Below are 20379 nucleotides of genomic sequence, written 5' to 3' on the forward strand. Positions count from 1 at the left end.
ATAATCGATTTAAGTAACGATTTTTTAATAAGTTGTTTTTTAATGTTTTTCTCTGTGTATTTCACTCGTTACGAATGATGAATTCTAATGATTATTTGCCCATTTCGTTTGACAATAAACCGCCAACCGATTCGCCTCCCACAAATTTACCTACCTACTAGATTCTTTCTCACAACATTCATACGTGATGATGATATGAATTCTTATCCCGAGTTTATAATTATTTATTTTTTATAGATACGTACGTACCTATTGTTTCCGCTGTATATATTCAAATTTTACCTTCGGGCGAATTTGATATTTTGTCTAATGTAATTTTTATTCGGCACTACCATTGGTGGCTCATGGCACGCGCTATGTCGGCAATTCGCGAATCGTACATTAAGGGGATACAACGCAACGTAGAATTCAATCACCGGCCGACCGCCATAAAGATAACACGTCTCCTACGCCCTATTTTTTAAAGAACGTATATTTAATAAATAATTTAAAAAAACATACTTTTTTTAAACCCTTATCCGCACCCAATGGTGCATAGGGCACTGCGTCATATAAACGCAGTGTTATCTTGATCGTTTACACATGAAGGAAAGGTGATCAGCCCTCCGCTTCAGGTACCAGTCCAGGGTAATATTGAATAAATATTACAGTGAAAAAAATCACTTACATTTATTTTACCCCCCTTAGGAATCGAACCCGGGACCTCCAGAACGGTAGCCGAGCGTGCTGACCATTACACTACGGAGGTGGACAAAAAATATACTTACATACATAAATAGAAAAAATATTTTTATATAATTTTTAAACTCTTAAAATTCCAACAACTCTTTTCTTATCAAAACCATATAATTATTTCGAAGATAAACTTATTTATTCAATTCAAAAACGTTGTTTTAAAAAAAAATAATTACGTAAAATGTTACCTGGATTTAGAAAAAAATTAATTTGCGACGTAACGAATACTGGGCCTTAACACTCGAGCAATTCAATATGTACGAGTAGGTATGTTTGCCTTCCAGTATTCCAATATTTATCATTGGTAGAAACTGTTGACGCGGATCGTATTTAGCTCACAGCTGGAATCGTACAAATTCACAATTTACAGATTATTCAAATTACTATTGATTTACTAAACATACTATGTACTCTCAGTACATTCTGCTAGTGCCGCTGTTAATTGTGATTTCTGACAAATTAGTCGATACTTTAATCGATACAAAAACTAAAGTCACTAATGAAAAAAATATCTGAAAAGCCGCTTCATATTTTTTTGCAGGGGTAACTAAAAATTACATTATATCTTAATTTTTGTAAAATATATGGTGATATATTAATGTAATTTTTTAGAGAAAATACGTAAAAATGATGAATATAACACAATAATCTAGAAATGCAGCTTTTTGGCTCTCACATATTTTTATTTTTATTTAGTAGCCTTCGAAATGTTGCTTGATCTAATCGATAAACAAAGATAATGGCCATATTTTATTTTCTTAATTCGATGTATTTTTAGGTTTTGAAACAGTTTTCGATACATCTGTAAGATGAATATTTATTAAGGTGTGTTTAATACAAACTTACATATTTTTAAAAGGAATAACCCGCAAAGCGTCTATTTTATATTCCTTACTATCCTACCTGCAGATGCTTGTCTGCAGGTAGGATAGTAAGGATAGGGAAGGTAAATGTGAAAAATACATCACAAACACCCAGACCAATTGAAAATAAATCTTTCTTGAATTAATTTTTAAATTAGCAGGAATCGAACCCGCGACGCCAGTTTCGCAGTCGAGCGTCTACCCAACTACGCCACGGCGCCTATATTGTATTTTGCCGTAATGTATTGTATTTTGTCTATGTACGAATAAGTAAATGTTTGATTAGTTAGTAAATGAATTCATTGATATAATATTTTATCGGGAAGTTAAGGGGCCTTTGTAATAATTTGTAGGCTTTTGTGTCTAACCTAACCTTACCTAAACCATACCCTAAAGTTGTTAAAGCCTCCGTCTAATGATAATAATCTTGTTTTATTAGTAAACCGATATAGCAGTATGTTAGCTCAGATTACAGCCGCCGTGTATTTGGATGTTATGAATTATTATTACAACACGTACTCGCGAGATATTGCCAAAGTAAGGCTGAATTTACTGGTCTAAGTGCTCTTAAAACTTGTGGATCATCTAGAAACTTCCAGGAGCACTTCTCAGACTCAGGCAAGTTCTTGCTTCTCATCGACCGTGAACGATGCTTTCTTCCCTCCATTTTAAATGCCTGTTGAAGTTGATTATTAATTACACTGGCCAACAATGATTTTGTAACTGAAATTTTGAAGACTGATTTGGACTAAGTTAATCGTTCTTATTCAAAGTCTATATGGTGACAAGCTTGTATCACGTCAAGTTTTGATGTTTCAGTCATATTATTGTTTGTATGGATTTGTATGGACGTTGAAACCGTAATAGTGGTTGGTATCTAGACATGTTTTAGTCTAAGGTCTAAGGGATTAAAAAAAAGTATTGATAATTATGGAGTAACAGTGGAACTATATTAACTTATTAATATTGAAAACGATAGCATTATTTGTTTATATATATTTATACATAAATAATAAGATAAACTTTAGTCAATATCAGAATTAAAAATTTATATAACTAAAAAATCTGACGTGCTACTTTTTTTTGCTTTCGTTTTTGAATTCAGCTATGCAAAATGCATAAAGATCAGTTACTTTCATGCCAGTTACAAAATAAAAGTTGTAAAATTTTGGCCAGAGTTATTTATAATCTTCTATTCTTCAGTTATTTATAATGGTCAAAGATGATTTTTATTCAAGGTATTGCATACATCCGCTTGTATTAACATGTGACCATTTGTCTTCATCATTTTATAAGAAAATAATATATGCACTCAAAATGTATTTATTTGAATATGAGTATGTACTTATAGTGACGTTTTTGTTCGCCGACTGCAGGCAGCTGGTTCCGAATTGAGTCATAAATCCTAGGAAGCCTCCAAAGGCGGTTTATACATTTCCGTTTACCCGCTCAGTCGATACTGCTCTTGAATATATAATTCGCCAAATTTCCTGTCAGGTTTCGCCTTTTATGTTTTTCTCGACCGAGTCACGATCATTATGTCTATAATCATTGTTTGGTGCAAAACTTTGCTCATTCCCGAATCTTATTTGAATAAATAATGTACTCCGAGCGAAGAGTTACTTAGTACATCTCCAATTTGTGCGTGACCGCTCAGCTGAATTTGGTTTCGTTGTAAAATTTATCGCCCCCCTTCGAATAGATGTAAAATACTGACTTATTCCACTCGAGTTCTAGCTTTATTAAACTTTATAAATTAAACACTCGGTACGAAGTTAACATAGATTATTTTCTGGGGTTGGTTAGGATTTTGTATTAAAAGAACTTTGAAACGATTTCATATCTTTAGGAAATTCAACGGCCACAACAATATTATTACCAACTTCAATTTTAGATTTTTCAATATTCAAACAATACTTTGTTTTCTCTTCTGTGGTTTTTCCTTGTGGTCATTTGTCTGTGGTTTATTTAAGGCTAGCAGTCATTGTGTACCTAACAGCATCGTTTATAATTCAATATTGAACCAAACAGTACGGCTGAAACACTTATGAAAAAAAATAAACATTAGAGATAGAAAGTAAGCACGATGACTCACAAATGTAGTGATGCTGTTTTTTGCTGATTCAACTCCAGCCCAAAGAAGTGTTAAAGGAGAAAGTATTGAAGCGGTAAGCAGCAATATAGCACTGTAATTATATGCATCGTGTGAAAGGGAAACCGTTTAATGACACACTTGTACTTTTATATCAATTTATAACACATTAAATCTTTTTTGCAACTGCATTAGAAAATTGATAATAATGGTTCTTTCTTTTCAGTTTCTATTGTAATTTCACTTAATTTATTTATTATTTATTTACGTGCACACTACATCTGACTCAATATGTAATCTAGACTCTTTTTTTTTAATATTTATATACTCATATATAAAAATTGTAAAATCGGTTTCCTTGTCTATTTTTTTTTCTATAAGGCTATATGTACACTGAAATTGAGTCTAGATTATAGAGCAATAAAAAATAAACAAATAAAACAAAACCACCAATACACGTTTTTCTTGTGATGCTATGCGATCAGAGAGGAATTGCCTTAGGTAATATAGAAATCCTATATAGTCCAGGAAATGAAAAAAAATACATATTTATTTTGCTCCCCCTGGAATCGAGCCCGGGACCACCAGTGTGGTAGCCAAACGTAATAATCTACAGCACATTACAGAGGCGAATAAAATTTACAAAAAGTTACTTTAATGTTTAACAAATTCATTAATAAAAGTCTTCCTCATTATCAAGTTCCTCTTTATTATGTAGAGGAATGTCTTTAGAGGACTTGAAATTTATGAACCCTGTCACATTGTCATCGCCACTTTCTCCCACCCTACTCGTCTTGTATTAATCCTGCCAAAAGTTTGAGGAGATAGGTCATGGAATTGGCGCGGTGCCGAATTCGGAAAACTCTCCCAAAAGGGAATACGGCGAAAACTTCATTTAGAAACCGCATTACGCGACATTGTATTCTGCCAAATAGGTTACATGTTTGCAGTAGAATGAGAGGAACGATGAAATAAAACGGGAAAAGGCTTGTAATGCCATGCTATTACAATTTTTGCACGCGTCATTCGGCGTTTTCAGAGCACAAAATTTGTTAAGGCGATATTCGCAAACACAGAGTTCATTCCAACGGAGAACACCGGAGAGGCCGCATATCCGTTCACGCCCGATTTTTTTAAAGAATGTTTATTTAAAGACATTTACATTAAAGAATGAATGAAATATTTTGTAAACTCTTTACCTTTCAATAACATTTTTTTTCAAATCCATATAATTATTTCATTAAGGAAAACTTATTTTTTCAATGCAAAAACTGTGTTTTAAGAATAAAATCAATTACGTAAAATGTTACCTGGATTTAGAGAAAATTAACTTGCAGCTAAACGAATACTGGGCCTTATTAGACACAAGGACACAAATATTCTTCGCGTATCTAAATACGTATGTGTGTCGATCAATATGCGTTGCGCACAGGTCGTTTTATGCCTAATATGTCACATTGATAAAAGAGATGAATTATTTTTTTCATTCATAAATCAGTCTCTATCATACCCCATCAACGGTGTGAGGCCGTAGGCTAAAAAGTAGTTGAAAGTCCTCGGTTTTATTTAGTGCTGCACCGTACAATTACGGCTCCCATGCAGATTTGAAAGTAATTACAGCCAAGTACGGTAAAGAGTCTGCATGGCCACATCGCCTTAAGAGATTGTGCCTGAAATAAGACTGTTGTTAGGACCATGTCTTCGCATTGGTGTAAGACGGTCAAGGATTACTGAGGCACTCGCAGATGCTGTTTTATTTTCTGCACAGTCGCTTTTTCAAATTACTCTTCAAATATGGATATGTGTTTTTTTCCATCAATTTATACACAGTTTCTATTGTTGTATTTATTTGTTTAAATAAATATTAGGTAACTATTATGTTTCATATAAGACAATCAAGGATCACTGAGGCAGTCGCAGATGCTGTTTTATTTTCTGCAGTCGCTTTTCAAATTACTCTTCAAATATGGAAAAGTGTTTTCCCTTAAATTTATATCTAGATTCTGTTGTTCTATTTATTTGATTAAATAATTATTAGGTAACTATTAGAACCACGTCGTTGCATTCGTATAAGACAGTCAAGGATTACTGTGGCAGTCGCAGATGCTGTTTTATTTTTTACACAGTCGGTTTTTACTTATTTCTATATTACTCGTCAAATATACAAATGTTTTTTTTTCATCAATTTATTAATAGTTTATATTGTTGTATTTATCTAAGAATTCTCCATGTACATACAACGATTGTTTTAATGATACTTAAATATAAAACCATCAACCTATCTTACAAATACTCGAAGAAAAAAAAAACCTTATAAATTATTTACAGTGGTTGTTTCTATTTTTTATTGCATATTTTCTTTTAAATGCACCTTTTGTAATTTGTACTTAATATACTTTATTATCTGTTTTACTATTTTATGGGTTTTCACTGTTTAGTATTGTAAAAGCCCTCCATACTCCTATGTTAATTTAACCAAAGTAAAGAAAATAAATATGAAAATTTACCTAAAATAAAGCATGTTTTTTAGAAATTTAAAATCCACAACATTATTAATAGCAACACAAAAATTCTTCATGTCGAAAATAATTGACTATTCCATTTCCTGTCATAAAAAGGGCGCAATCTTGTTTTTTCCTTGAATCCTATAAATCATAACGGTGGAAAAAAACTTTTACAATATTGCGCACTCTTCTTAATATTTAAAGATACAACAAAAAGGAGTGCTAAAATTAAATCAAAACAATTTCATTTAATTTACTCACTTGAGTCTGATTTTATTAGGTAATGTTACACGCAGGGTATATCGATTATTTACAGGTAAAAGTTGACTGTGGAGCTCGTAAATTTTCGTCATAGGTCAGATTTGATCAGAGCCAATGTACGAAACGAAGCGTGATGATCGTAAACTGTGTCATTACCGCGAGGTGGAACAGTCCCCTAATTAATTAAACGCAAAGCTGTTACTTTCTCGCAATCAGAGGGCTGTAATTCGTACAAGGTTGAATTGGGGGGTAGACAAACCATACCTACTTGCGTACAGTTTACAGACGGTATACATTTGTTCTTCATTTTATGATGACACAGACGCCATTTTCATTTACATGTCGCGAATACCTAAAACCTACGCGTACATTTCCATGCATTCTTGTTTGTGTTTTAAAATTTATGGAATTATCTTATAATCGTATTATTTATTGATTTGGCATTTGCTTTGTGGAATAACGTGATGATTTAAATATAACAGTAAAACAGTCTTGTGTAGGACCACTTTTGAGTTTATTTTTTTGAGGACCACTTTTGAGAAAGTGACCAAGTGCATTTTTTTACAAAAACGTGATCATTGACTATTTGATATCTTACTAGCTTAATATTGCCCTGAAAAAATCCCAAAGGATTTTAAACTTGGAAGATACATAAATTGACTTGTTGAAAATGACTAACTGCTGATGTTTATTTTCTTGCCAAGCAAAAGTGACTTAAATGGCCCTCCTGAACATTTTACGTTTTGTCAGTTGGTCACTATCTCCTGTACAACTACGATATGTTCTCATCGGTAGATGAAAATACAAAACTGTCTTGTATTTTTATCTGTAGTTCTCGAATTGTCTTGTTTACAATAACAAACTCAATGGTCTTATACAAGTATTTTCTTTGAATATTTAAATAATCTACTTGAATCTGTTAAAGAGGTTTTTTTTAATGATATCTCTTCAATTTTTACGCATGAATCGTATTCTTCTTCTCTATTGCTCTCATCATTATGTATCAACTTTTCACCTTTCTGGATTTTTTCAGCCATATAGTCTTAAACTCTCATTAGTATATATTTTTTTTTAAGTAAGATATATACGGAAATCAGATAAACGCATAAAAATAGGGTTCACTCTCACACTCTATGGGCCTTTTTATAAAAAAATCTACTTTACCTTCCTACAAAATACGCATATTAACAAGAGTTAATTTGTCATAATTTTTATAAATTTGTCAAAAGTTATCATTGATTAATTGTTGTTAAATATGATTTAAATTATTATCGTTGTGTAGCATGTAGCCTTTGAGTTGTCAAGAGCTCGGCGTAATTATTCAACATGCTAATCAGAATTCCAAACGAGACTTCGCATAAATTTGCGCAACTGTTTATGAGATATGTATGTCTCTGCAGTTCTCCACCCATTTACCGACGCCCACAAGACCTCGGAGTGTGCCTTTTATTTGTGGATACTTAAATTTCTCACGGCGATATAGAAGCATAACGCTGGGGATTGAAAATAGTATCTAAACGATTTCCTCTTGTAGCGAACTTAATAAATCCTTGGGCCACCCGATACCTTTGTTGGAACGTTACGTTCTTTTGGAAAATGCGAAAACAGCCTATTGTCCGTAAAATGTACGTGAGAAAACCAGGTTCAGAGTTCGAGGGGAACATTGTACCGAAAATGATTTTCCGTAAGCGATAAATGAAACGGCCGTGTATAAACATAATCGCAATGGACTGTAACGTGTACATTCTGTAGGAAATGTAATATTTTTTACAAATTCTTAGCATATTTTTATGTACGTGTATTAATTATAGCGCAAAGAAAAATTAACACACATGCTTTAAATCAAAGAAATAAATACGTACACTTGTATAAGGTGTATAAAAAGATTTTAATGGGTATATTCAGAGAGATATATAGTTACGTATTTTTCAGTTCATTTTTTTGTCATACCGCATGTTCAAGTTTATTAATTATAAAGTTTATATGTAATCATTAAATTATCACATATTCTTTGATCAAGAGTTTAAATTCCTGCACTCTTTGGGTTACAGAATCTAAAACGTAGCAAGAGTATGGAATAATGCAAAAACCCTGAAAAAATAATGTCAATATCATAGTTTTACACTTATTTGTAGAGTTCCTAACCTCAGTACATATGATACGCTCTTACTGCACTTTAGAGTTTCAACGGCAGTATTGTTAATCTAACAAGGAGTCGAACCTAAATTTAAATACATATTTCCTCACTAAGTGACCCTTAGAACTATAGAAGCGGATAGTTTATAAATAGCTTTGTACGCTAATAACATTAAACGGAAAAATATTGTGTAATTTAAGTGGTTTTTTTTTTATTTCATACAACACTCAACATTTTTTACTGGGTAATTAACACGTACAGTGAGCTTTGTATAATTATTATTTTAATAAAACCCGACAACCATTATAATAACGCCGAAAATAGTTGTAATATTTGTATTAAACATGGAATGATAATTTACCATGAAAAATGACATGGAAGCGAATTAACTTAAATATTTTTTTTAATTATTCCCGAAGCAAATAATCCCTTGGCGTGTAATATGCTCGTAATATCATAAAACAAAAAGTCCAAATAAAATGTTGAGGTCGTTAGTGATTTATATGGAAGTTACCCTCCTCCTAGACTCCCGTAACACAATTTATAATACACACTTATTATGATAAAAGATCAATAATGTTTTGCCCTTGACGTGAGGTATAGTAAATTGCTCCTTTTGACCTTATATTACCGAAGAAATTTTTCATTTAAATGGCTCATTAAATCATTATTCTGTCATTATTACAGGAAAATTTATATGCCAAAAAGATATTTCACTGGCTATAGAAATACAGTCAATATTTTGTTATTATTTTATTTGCAAATACTCGTTAAGTCGTTCCTGTATATTTATATGGTTACATAAAATGCTTTTAATATTTCGATAAATTTCTTAAAAATATATGTAATAAAATAACTAGGTACCTACCCATACATTTTATTAAGTACTTACAAATACTACCTCCATAAAACAGTTCTACCACCAGATGTCGCATGCGTCGCACTGAATAAAACAAAAGACGTCAGATAGAAAAAATATAATATTCTGAACTGTCAGAATCAGATAGATAGATAGAAAAATATTTTAAGATAAATTAAGAATAAACTTTAATTATACACTTTAATTACAAAGCAACACATTGTTTATTTTATTATTATACACCCACTTTACATATTATTTACACCCAATTTACGAAGGAAAATATTACCACGTTATATATATAACTAACTTGGATATTCCGAACTTCATTTTTAGGTTCAATTTAATTTTAATTTGACTTTTTTGTTCTTATTATATGTGGATGCCGTACAGTAAAATTTATTAGGACAAAAGGAGTGTATAAAACGCGTTTTGCTGGTGTTGAATATGCAGAATTTGAAAAGACACAATCAAGCAAAGAAATTGGTCTTGTAACTAGCACCACCATTAACATTTCAACATAGATGAAGCAGTCCGGGTGTTTACAGGGCTTACGACCTGTCATAGACTAGTTAAAATGATCACTAATGATTTATAAACCAACTTATCACAGGTCGCAAGCTATGAAAATAACCAGACTTCCATATTCTTCATCATCTTTGTTGAGATGACAATATAACTAACTCCTAAGGGGCAAATCCATATTTGTGAACAAAATTTTGGACACACTAAAAAAATTGTGAATTTACATCAAAGTTATGAATATCAAATTAAAGTTGAAAGTTTGAAAGTTGTTATTTAGAGCTAAAAGGGGAATATAACTAACTAACTAACTAACCATCACGCCGCTTCCCCGCAGGGGTAGGCAGAGAGAATAGAACGTTACACCACTCTGTCTTTGCAAACATTCTTCGCCTCTTCCACGTTCATGCATCTCCTCATACATACCCGCCGATTGTTACGACTCCTAACCTGACCACTTTCAAGTATTTGGCATACCTGATCGTGCCATGTTTTTCTCGGTATTCCTCTGCTCTTTTTTCCACTTACGTTCGCCTCGTAAATTTGTTTTACCGTTCTTTCCTCACTCATTCGTTCTACATGTCCAAACCATCTCAACACACCTTTCTTAATTTTATCGAAAGGGGTATATATATATATATTGTAAAAACGTAAACCTGTTGTGTATGGTATTAGATACCTTTTTTAATGCGTTGTTTAATATCTTTACATTATAAAAAATATAAGTTGGATCGAATTCCGTGTATTATCTCATTACCTACTTTAAGGTAAGATGTATGATGATGGAATACATGTATGAAAAAAATTGTTTTTGTTCTATTTCTATAATAGCGAGTCCGCTTGCTCCATTCCCATGATTTATTACACACAATAAAACAATGGGCAGTTTAATATTAATTTGACTGTGTGTAGGTGAGGAATGTTACCAACTTAGAACTAAATATGCATTGTACTTGCTAGTAGATATTTTAAACGATTGCAAAAAACAAGCTATTCTTTTGTTTATCACTTGTTCCTTCAGACCTCCTAATGCCAATAGCAAAAAAAATATTAAAGAAGAACAGAACATTTTATTGTAAGAAAAAATGTGCGGGCTCGTGTCGGGTTGTGGTCCCGTGGTTAGTGTCGCGGACTCTTAATCAAAGATACATTGTATGGCAAAAATAATCAACATAGTTACAATCAACATAGTAATCAACATAGTTACATATATTATCATAATAATCAACATAGTTACATATTTTTATAATTATTTTTTTTTTTTACGTGCTACCTCACTAAGAGAGCAGATTGCTCGTGTTTAGAGAGGGAGTTCGCTTACAGGGTTTGTACATATAAATAAGAAATAATAAATTGTAATCAAACGGGAGTTTGCCTTATATGTTTTTGTAAATCATTTTTGAAAGATTTTAAATTGATTATATTTTTTATTCTTGCAGGTAGTTTATTAAAATGTTTAAATCAGAGTTTAATCTTAAATCAGAGTTTCTCAATTCGAACCCACTATATTACAAGTTGTTACCTATTTTATTTTATTTTGTTTTCATTTATTCACACAAACGCCCAGAGGGCTTTTACAAGTAAATAATCAAGTTACAATAAAATATAGAGTTGTTATTTATGAGCCGCTTAGGCTCACAGAAATAGTATAAAATAGAAGTATTTCTATAATAATAAAAAAACACAAATATTTCTCTTTAAACTAAACAAAATGAGAGACCGATAAAATAGTAATTAAAAAATAACTGTTTTTAAAACACTAAAATATTTTATTACAACTTAATTATAATGTCTACCGGTTTCGAAGCTAACCGATTCTTTTTAAGACTGATTAATACTAAAACACTATCTACTTAACAAAATTCAAAATATTTTGGCCGCTAGGGAAAAGAGCTTGGGCAGATCTCGAGTGGCTTTATTTTTTCAAATATAAATTATACGATAAAATAATACTTAACATCAATATTTTTATTGTATAGTATTTTGAATAACGTGATAAATGATTGTAACAATTCAATATTATTTCCCGAATATTTTTCAGTAGCAAAAATTAACAGTTAGTAGTTACAGTTTAAAATTCTCATGGCATAGCTAATCACTGAAATCTTTAATCGCTTTATTGACGGCTTGATTCACCATAGATTCTCATCTTTCATCGCACAATGATGAATGGTGAATATCAAACAGTTATTGGAATTCATCGTCTTAATTGCCCTTTCATCGCCTGCTCGGCGCGGTATTTAGCGATAAATATGAGAAAACTGCTGGCGTGTGTTTTGGGCATTTCTGTTACGAGGAACGTGTTACTCCGTCGATTCAACGATTATAACACGATTTACAGCCAAGAGTTTGGCTATGATTCAGGTCATGACCGCCATTTTAGATCGAAACGCCAAAATAGGGGCAAACAATACATCTGCGAGTACCTACCTTACCTCTCTCGCGAACCACATCACTATTTAATCGCCGTGTTCATTCGGTAAACAATGCGATATTTTTGGTGAAATTTGCATAAATATCTAGTCGTTTGTCCTCGAGTGACGATCCAATCTACTTTTTTAGATCCACCAAAATAATTAAATGGTTCCCACGAAGATAATATCGATTGAATACGATTAAAAAAAATCACAAAATCAACTTTGTAATATAAACAGCTATTAAAATATCAAATAAGTACCGCTACTTTTTTATTAATCGATTTTTTTCCCCAATTATTTTGGTATAAACGCCTCCGTGCATTTCTGCAGCAACTTTTTTTTATAAAACTTTGTCATATTGAAGTGCGTCATATTCACGAAATATCCTCACACCTGAAAAGGGAGGCACTCCGCCCACGCTACATCCGGTTCAAACAAAAACCACTTCTGTACCGCGTTTGAGTCTCCCGTATAAAACTGTGCAAAACCAGAATTCTGAATACCCACTGACTATGCATGACTACGTACTATGCCTCTCTTTACCTTCGAGGCAGGTTCACGCATAAACAGACCTCAGGCTAGATCTGATCATTTGCATACACGAGCTGACATAAAATTATTTACCATACAATATGATCTTCAAAATGGTTGACAATTTGGAGTCGCGCCTGGCAGCGTATAATGTGCCCTTCTTGACTTCATCTAAACTCACGTAAAATATAAGCAACGTCTCACGGAATCTGCTCTTAAAAATACATAATGATAACCTATGTTTCGTTTAGTTTAATTCTTGAGATTCCTTAACAATGTATGTAATTGTATAAACCTTAACGTATATTATCAACTTACTAAACGCTAAATTTGCATTTAATCTCTCACGTACACATATGTTTTTTTTTGTGTGGATTCCATTGTACGATAAAAGTAATATTTGAGATTCATAAAACCTTCGCACATTCTAGCAACGGTCCGTCATCCACCGACTCCTTTGGATGTTAAGAATCATATTTCATGTACCATTCATTGTTTTGTTGATGGCTACATATTTTAACATCGTCTGATTCAAAGAACTTAAAATTACTACACGACAAAAAATAAATGGTTATATTTTATTGTAACATTTACATGAAGCCTACGAAATTTTAATAACTAATTACCGGATGAATTATTATAATATTGTTTTTTTTTCTATCCACGCGAGAAGAATGACATTTAAGCGAAAAATGATCCGGTTCTGACCTTCAAAACATTACTATCTACCATACGTTTGGAACTCTAACTCTTCATCATATTATCCCTTCCTTGGCTTCCCTCTTCTTTTCTCCCTCAATCCTTACGTGATCCTACTTCCTTCTTTTTCTTACATCAATCGATCATAAAATTACATAAATATATGTTACAATATTGTAATTATTTAATCATTTATACTGCAAACCTTCAAACTATATGTTCCTTTTTCTCTTTTACTCATGTACAAGCAGCATCTTATATAATTTTCAAATAGCTATAAAGTCACAAACTTGTATCAATAGTTGATTTTGGGTTGGTTAAAACATATTGCTTCTTACCTGCTAATACATATTTACTCTATACAAAAAGATTAATAAATAAATACATTAAATTATTTTACACATTTAAATCTTAATATTTATATCGTTGATTTGTAAGTATTTTTTTTTAATATTTATAATAACGCTTATTTTTATTACACACACATATTTTTTATTCTTCATGTAATGTCCTCAAGAAGTCTTAGAGTAGATTTTGTCCCACGTTTTTCGTCCAAGAGGTACCAAGAGTCATCATGTACGGTCACGTATGGCATCTTTTTTATCGTATAAATGTTTATAAATTAAGCGCCATTAGAGGGTATTGTACTCTTATTAGAATTTAATCTGTAGACGTGTCCGAGTGTTGGCCACCAACATTAGGTGAAATAATTAACACGCGTTCAAAATAATACCGACTTCAACCTACTCGTAATTCACCTTTTTTTGACAGACAATATACGTTCCGTTATTGTACATTTATTCGTAAAATACATTTTTAAGTTTATTTTTTGGGCATTATAATTATCAGTATTTGCTATTTTTAGCATCGGTTAAAATTAGCTTATATTTAGCTTTTGTAACGTAAAAATAGCCAAGTAGGTACGAAAAGTTTTGCACTATCATCTAAATTTATAACGAAGCTGTAAAACTTTACAGCACATTTTTACATGCATACTTTAAATGAATAGAACCATAATATTTTAATTAATCCCTGTAAAAGTTAACAATTAAACTGCGGGACTTTAACTATTCCGACAGATATTTTATTCAAATTAATATTTTAACTGAAACAATGCTAAAATTAATTGGAAACGTTGAAAGACTAACAATTTACAGCATAATAAGATATTCATGGAACAAAAGCTATTTGCTTATTTATTTTTTTCACAATATTTCTATATATTTTTTTAATTTGAAAGATGAAAGATCTATATAGTTGTTGTTTTATTATATAAAATATATTTCCAATAAGAAATATATGTTAAAACTTAAAACTTAATTCGAATCGATTTTTATACCTAAGTTTATACAATATTTACGACTCTTACATATAAGGATGTTAATTTTTATTTTTAAACTTCAGAATGATTTAGAGAAATTTTCACTTATGTTCACTCATTCAAACACATGATCGCCCATAATGCAGTAACCAGAGTTTTTTTTATTCAAAAATATAATAACATATATATTTTTAACTCCTTATAAAGTAGTTAGTTAATATTTGAAATTTTATATATTTAATTTTCTATATTTTATCCATCAACTATTTTGGGGATTTTTATCATAAGCATAGATATTATGTTAGACTGTTTCACTGGAACAATAATTTATTAAGATACTGTCCCGATAAATGATTTGGCATTCCCGTTGTAAATAATTCTATACATACCATACCTAAAATACATGATTTACCATCAGTATTTTTACGATATTTATTGATAAATTTCTTCTGTTATAGTTATTAGAATTTGTAGACCTTAATCATAAAAAAGGGTGAAATATAAATTAATTGAACATTTTAATATATTTATTTAAATTAATTAATTGCTTTTTTAACAATTCCCACATTTCTTTCCACTCTTGCTGCATTAACAATGGTTTTAATTACTGTTTTAATTAAATATTATTCGCATGATACCGTTTTTAATCCATCTTTTTTTATATTATGTTCCAAAGCACATCATGAAAACCTGTTTTTTTTAAATGATCTGTGATCATTGGTTTAACTCGTAATAAACGTAAATCTTTACTAATTTTGGCATTTTTGGTCTGCCCAGTAATCAAAGTTTATATTAAACGTTTGATCTGATATTTTTAATGTGATAATCAATTAATCAAGTAAATTAAGCTTTACTTACTACGTATAGAGGAGTAGGGACATGATTTTTCTGGTACAATTCCAAGTATTTTTAAGACGTACGAGTATTTATCGGATCGATGAAAATTTAATTTTGTTTTTTCAAGAAAAAATATAAGGTTAGGATAAGCATTATCGGTAACATTAAAAAATGTGTGTTATGACACGTGGATTTAATGAGTGAAGAACGAGCGATATAACTAATAAATGAGGATAATATAGTTGGGAGAAATAGAAGCAGAAAAACACTGAGAAAAACTTGACATGATCACTTTGAATATTTGAAAATGACCGGTGAAATATGTATTACAAAGACTGAGTGGTACGTTCTATACTCTTCTCTTACCCCTGGGGGCAAGTGGCATGATGGCCAATTTGTAAGTTTGATTGCGGTTCTTATTTCATATATCTGCTGAATTCTCGCAAAAACTTTGCTACCCACATGGTAAAAAAACTTGATGTTATAAAAAATCTTATTTGTTTACAGCACCTGTCTTTATCATTTGGTATTTTAACTATGATAACCCTACATTTATCATTCGGTATTTTAACTATAATAGTTGATTCCGTACTAATTGTTGTTATCAATTTATCTTTATTATTTTAAAGTATACTCGTACAGTGAGTTATACACAAAGTTCCTTTTTCGTTAATTATAATTGAAATCTACGATGTTAGAATGCTAGAATTGTACAATGGCAATAATTTGATTATCTGATCGTCACGCGTATAAATGAGTTATGATAGTAATTGTGCGATGATAGGCAGGTGGAGTAGCGAAGGGCTGACCCGCCCCACGTAACGATACAAGCAAGATACGTCTTATAAGGTTTACTGCGGTCCGTGTGAAAGTTCCCATACCCACGCTTCCTTACCAACAGAAGTAGAAACTCTCGATATAACACTGTCAAGCCAGTTATAAGACGCAATTGTATAATATTATATATACTAGCAAACTAGCCAATTTGGAAATTTCTTGTTTTCCAAATGTACAAAGACGTTATTGAAAATATAGGACATAGTTAACTATGCTTTTGGTCTACTTTTAGGAACGTAAGCTTTACGAAAAAGTTAAACATGGTTTAAGTAAATAATAAGTATAAAAATAAGGTTTGGATACTTGTGATTAAGAACTGAACTTTATGACCAAGAGCTTTATGACACTGTATTTTATATTTTAGAGTGAGTCCTAATCTCTGATCAATCTGGGTTTGGTTCACAAATACATCTTCCGAAATTTGAGTAGTGTAGTTGTCTATTGCACAGTGATTACTTAAACCAGCCTATGACATGGCCTTATAAGCCTGTAAATATCCAGTCTTCCATATTTTTCATTGTCTATATTAAGATATCAGTAAATCATATACATTGCAACAAGACAATATTGCATTGTACATATATTCTTATAAATCCTTGAATTACCCAACACCCAAGTGACTACCAACAGCTCTTGCAACACCGTTCATCATATTTCTATACTCAGGCTTCAACTAAGTTTATGTTCGAATCATACTATAATTTTTTGTAATTCTTGAGTGAAATATTCTAGATAAAAACAGTCGTTGTATAACACTTCATTTCCAACGGTTTATGTTACTATTGTTGCGAGTTTATCCTATGTAGGGAATTCTGTTTACATATCGTTCCACCGCATTTCGTTGTCTTCCACATGTGACAGATTTCTATTCCACACATCTTCTTGATATATCAACCTCATCCTTGGGCGGTCTTTCCTCCACCTTTTGGATCTCTTGCCCCTTTATCATACACTTTCTCTATCAATTTACACAAATTGTGACAAAATCCGCAATGACAAAATCCGCAAAATCTACAATGTCCGCCTCCGTAGTGTAATGGTCAGCGCGCTCGGCTACCGTTCTGGAGGTCCCGGGTTCGATTCCCAGAGGGGGGTTTAATAAATATAAATGATTTTTTCACTCTAATATTTATTCAATATTACCCTGGACTGGTACCTGAAGCGGAAGGCTGATCACCTTTCCTTCGTGTGTTAATGATCAAGATAACACTGCGTTTATATGATGCAGTGCCCTATGCACCATTGGGGTGCGAATAAGGGTTTGAAGTGACAAAATCATCTCGCTTAAATGTAATAATAAAATAAGGCTACCTATCATAATGCAATTTCGAGTCAACACGATGACGATGTTAATCAAAATAACCCTACATTAATCCATTACAGTTCTTTATTCACCGTTATTTACGGTACAGGGAAATGAGAATTCGAAGACGATTAAACTGACAGAATAATTGTTAAAGTAAACAGTTCATGATGTTAGGCTTTTGAATATCAAAACACATGAATATTTCAAATCTTCTTTCATAGTACCCATTAATTTCAATTAAATCAATATAACTTTACGTTGTTACGAAAAAATATAAATTTTTTCTTTGGGAAAATTTCCAATATGTTTGTCTTAATCATTTTATAGAATAAGTCTTCTTTCTTCCAAGTTCTCAGAGTATAAGTTGAAAAAGTACCTAGGGCTGGATTCTGTTATTTTCATTTTTTCTCGATGTGAACTTATGGCCTCATTTTGTGCATCGTTATTCTTTCGAAATGTCAAGATAATTGTCACCATATACGGAGAGTATTTATGGGATTGTATAAACTCAAGATCTTTTGGTTAATCAAGTACACAGTATTATTCTTTTTTATTATTATTTTTGCTTTATAATTATACTTTCAAATATAACAAAACATAATAAATCCCAATACGTCAATTTCTTTATACTAGTACTATTACTATCACTACAACGTTTCCTTCCAGTAGTACGCAGAGAGGATGGAACGTCATACTCATCTGTCCTGATAAACTCTCCTAGCTTCCTCTATATCCACATATGCCATCCGGTTACCCGGACGATCAAATTCTGGTCTCTGATTGATTTGGTCGTGCCAAGTCTTTCTTGACTGTCCTCGTTCTGTTCTCCCATCCACATTTCATAAATATACTTATTTGGTCAAATTCTCGTCATCCAATCGCTCCACATAGCTAAAAGACTGCAAAAAACCTTTCTTAATGTTTTCAAGTATTACTAAATCAGTCATACATCATCTGTTTGATTCTGTCATTCATCGATTCTTCTATAAATTCGGCTAAGGGATATTATTCAAACAATTTTATCGATTACTTTTGACGTATTATTTTTATTATATCCATGTAATAAATGATACATTATTACAGCAATAAAATATAGATCTCAATAATGTTTTTATTTGATAATGTACACAAATTATTTCGCTGTTTATTTATGTTATTTTTAATTTCTATGTGAAGTATACCCATAGTTTTAATACATTTTACTATTTTTTATGATGCGAGTTTTTCCATTGTGTTCACAAGTATGGTTTCCCGCAACTTTATATACGCATTGTAATTTAAGTACGCAGGCACTACGGTTACATATAATAATATGGTTATTTAACCGTGACCCTAATATCGCAAATAAGCGAAATATACAAAGACTTAATTGGTAACACGACCAGTATGGAAAAGGGTTTCGCATTGAAAAATGACCACGCTTCCGGCTACACATCCGATTTCAATTAGCTCGTTAAGAGCAAACCATTGACCTCCGTTAATGACGTCACATCGCACAGCCTCCGCGAGTGACGTATCAGGTGTCGGGGTGATTTTTTCACCCTGTGATGAAGTACTCGTAAATATAAATTATACACCTTTAAATGAGAGATGAATCCAGGTTAGTGCAAAAATATATGTTCAATTAATGATCAAAAATATAAAAAAGTAATACATACTCACACACTGGCCATGCCTTTGTGGGTTTTGTATTGATATATTTTTTTGTACTTGTAATTAAATTATGTTGTAAAAATTAAAAGAATTTAAAATAAAGAAAGAAAAAAAGTTAATATGTCTTTCGAAAATTCTAAAAAAAGACGTTTTATGAAAGAACGTTAAACGTTTAATATTTTTTACACGTGCTGAGTGATAAAATATCCATCAAGTATATCGTAAATCATGTGGGATGAAGCCCAAATAGCAAATTACCTTTATTTTATAAAACCTTCCTTTTCCGTCCATTTAATTGATTTGCTTTTACATCAAAGAAATACCTTTACTTTTTTAAATATAATATGAATACGGTATTTATCTCAATTTTTATACAGTTTACGATCTCGATAAAACCCTGTACCTAATTATTCTACGTACTTGAAAAGTCTGAAATAAATCAAATTAATAATCAGAAATAACTGAAAAACAAAAATGTGCACATATTTCAAAATATAATCAGCGTGTTATAATATTGTATCGTGAACCTTTTGCTTGGTGGTTATGTATTGTTTTATACGCCTTTAATATTAAGGCAATCTCACCAAGTTGATAAACAAGTTTTAAAATGCAATGTCATTTATTTTTTGCGTGGATTTTTAACAGTTTAACTGATGAGAAGCTTTGTGAAATATTTACGTCTTCGCAGAAAAAAAATGTAATATGTCTTAATATTTTTTTAAAAATTGCCTCATTATCAAAAGCCATATTACAATAGTATATATTTGAAAATGATATAGAAAATCTAGATAAAGCCATTTCAATT

The 20379-nt window shown here is 31.5% G+C and overlaps 1 protein-coding gene across 4 annotated transcripts in view; it reads left to right on the forward strand.

Annotated features, from left to right (window-relative positions):
* Window positions 1–20379, forward strand: part of RapGAP1 (Rap GTPase activating protein 1) — a 562680-nt gene that overhangs the window by 513661 nt on the left and 28640 nt on the right. The window lies entirely within an intron of this gene.

The sequence above is a fragment of the Brachycentrus maculatus genome, unplaced genomic scaffold, assembly GCF_059751285.1.
Source record: "Brachycentrus maculatus isolate JH-2025_06_01 unplaced genomic scaffold, ASM5975128v1 h1tg000003l, whole genome shotgun sequence".
Classification (NCBI taxonomy): Eukaryota; Metazoa; Arthropoda; class Insecta; order Trichoptera; family Brachycentridae; genus Brachycentrus; species Brachycentrus maculatus.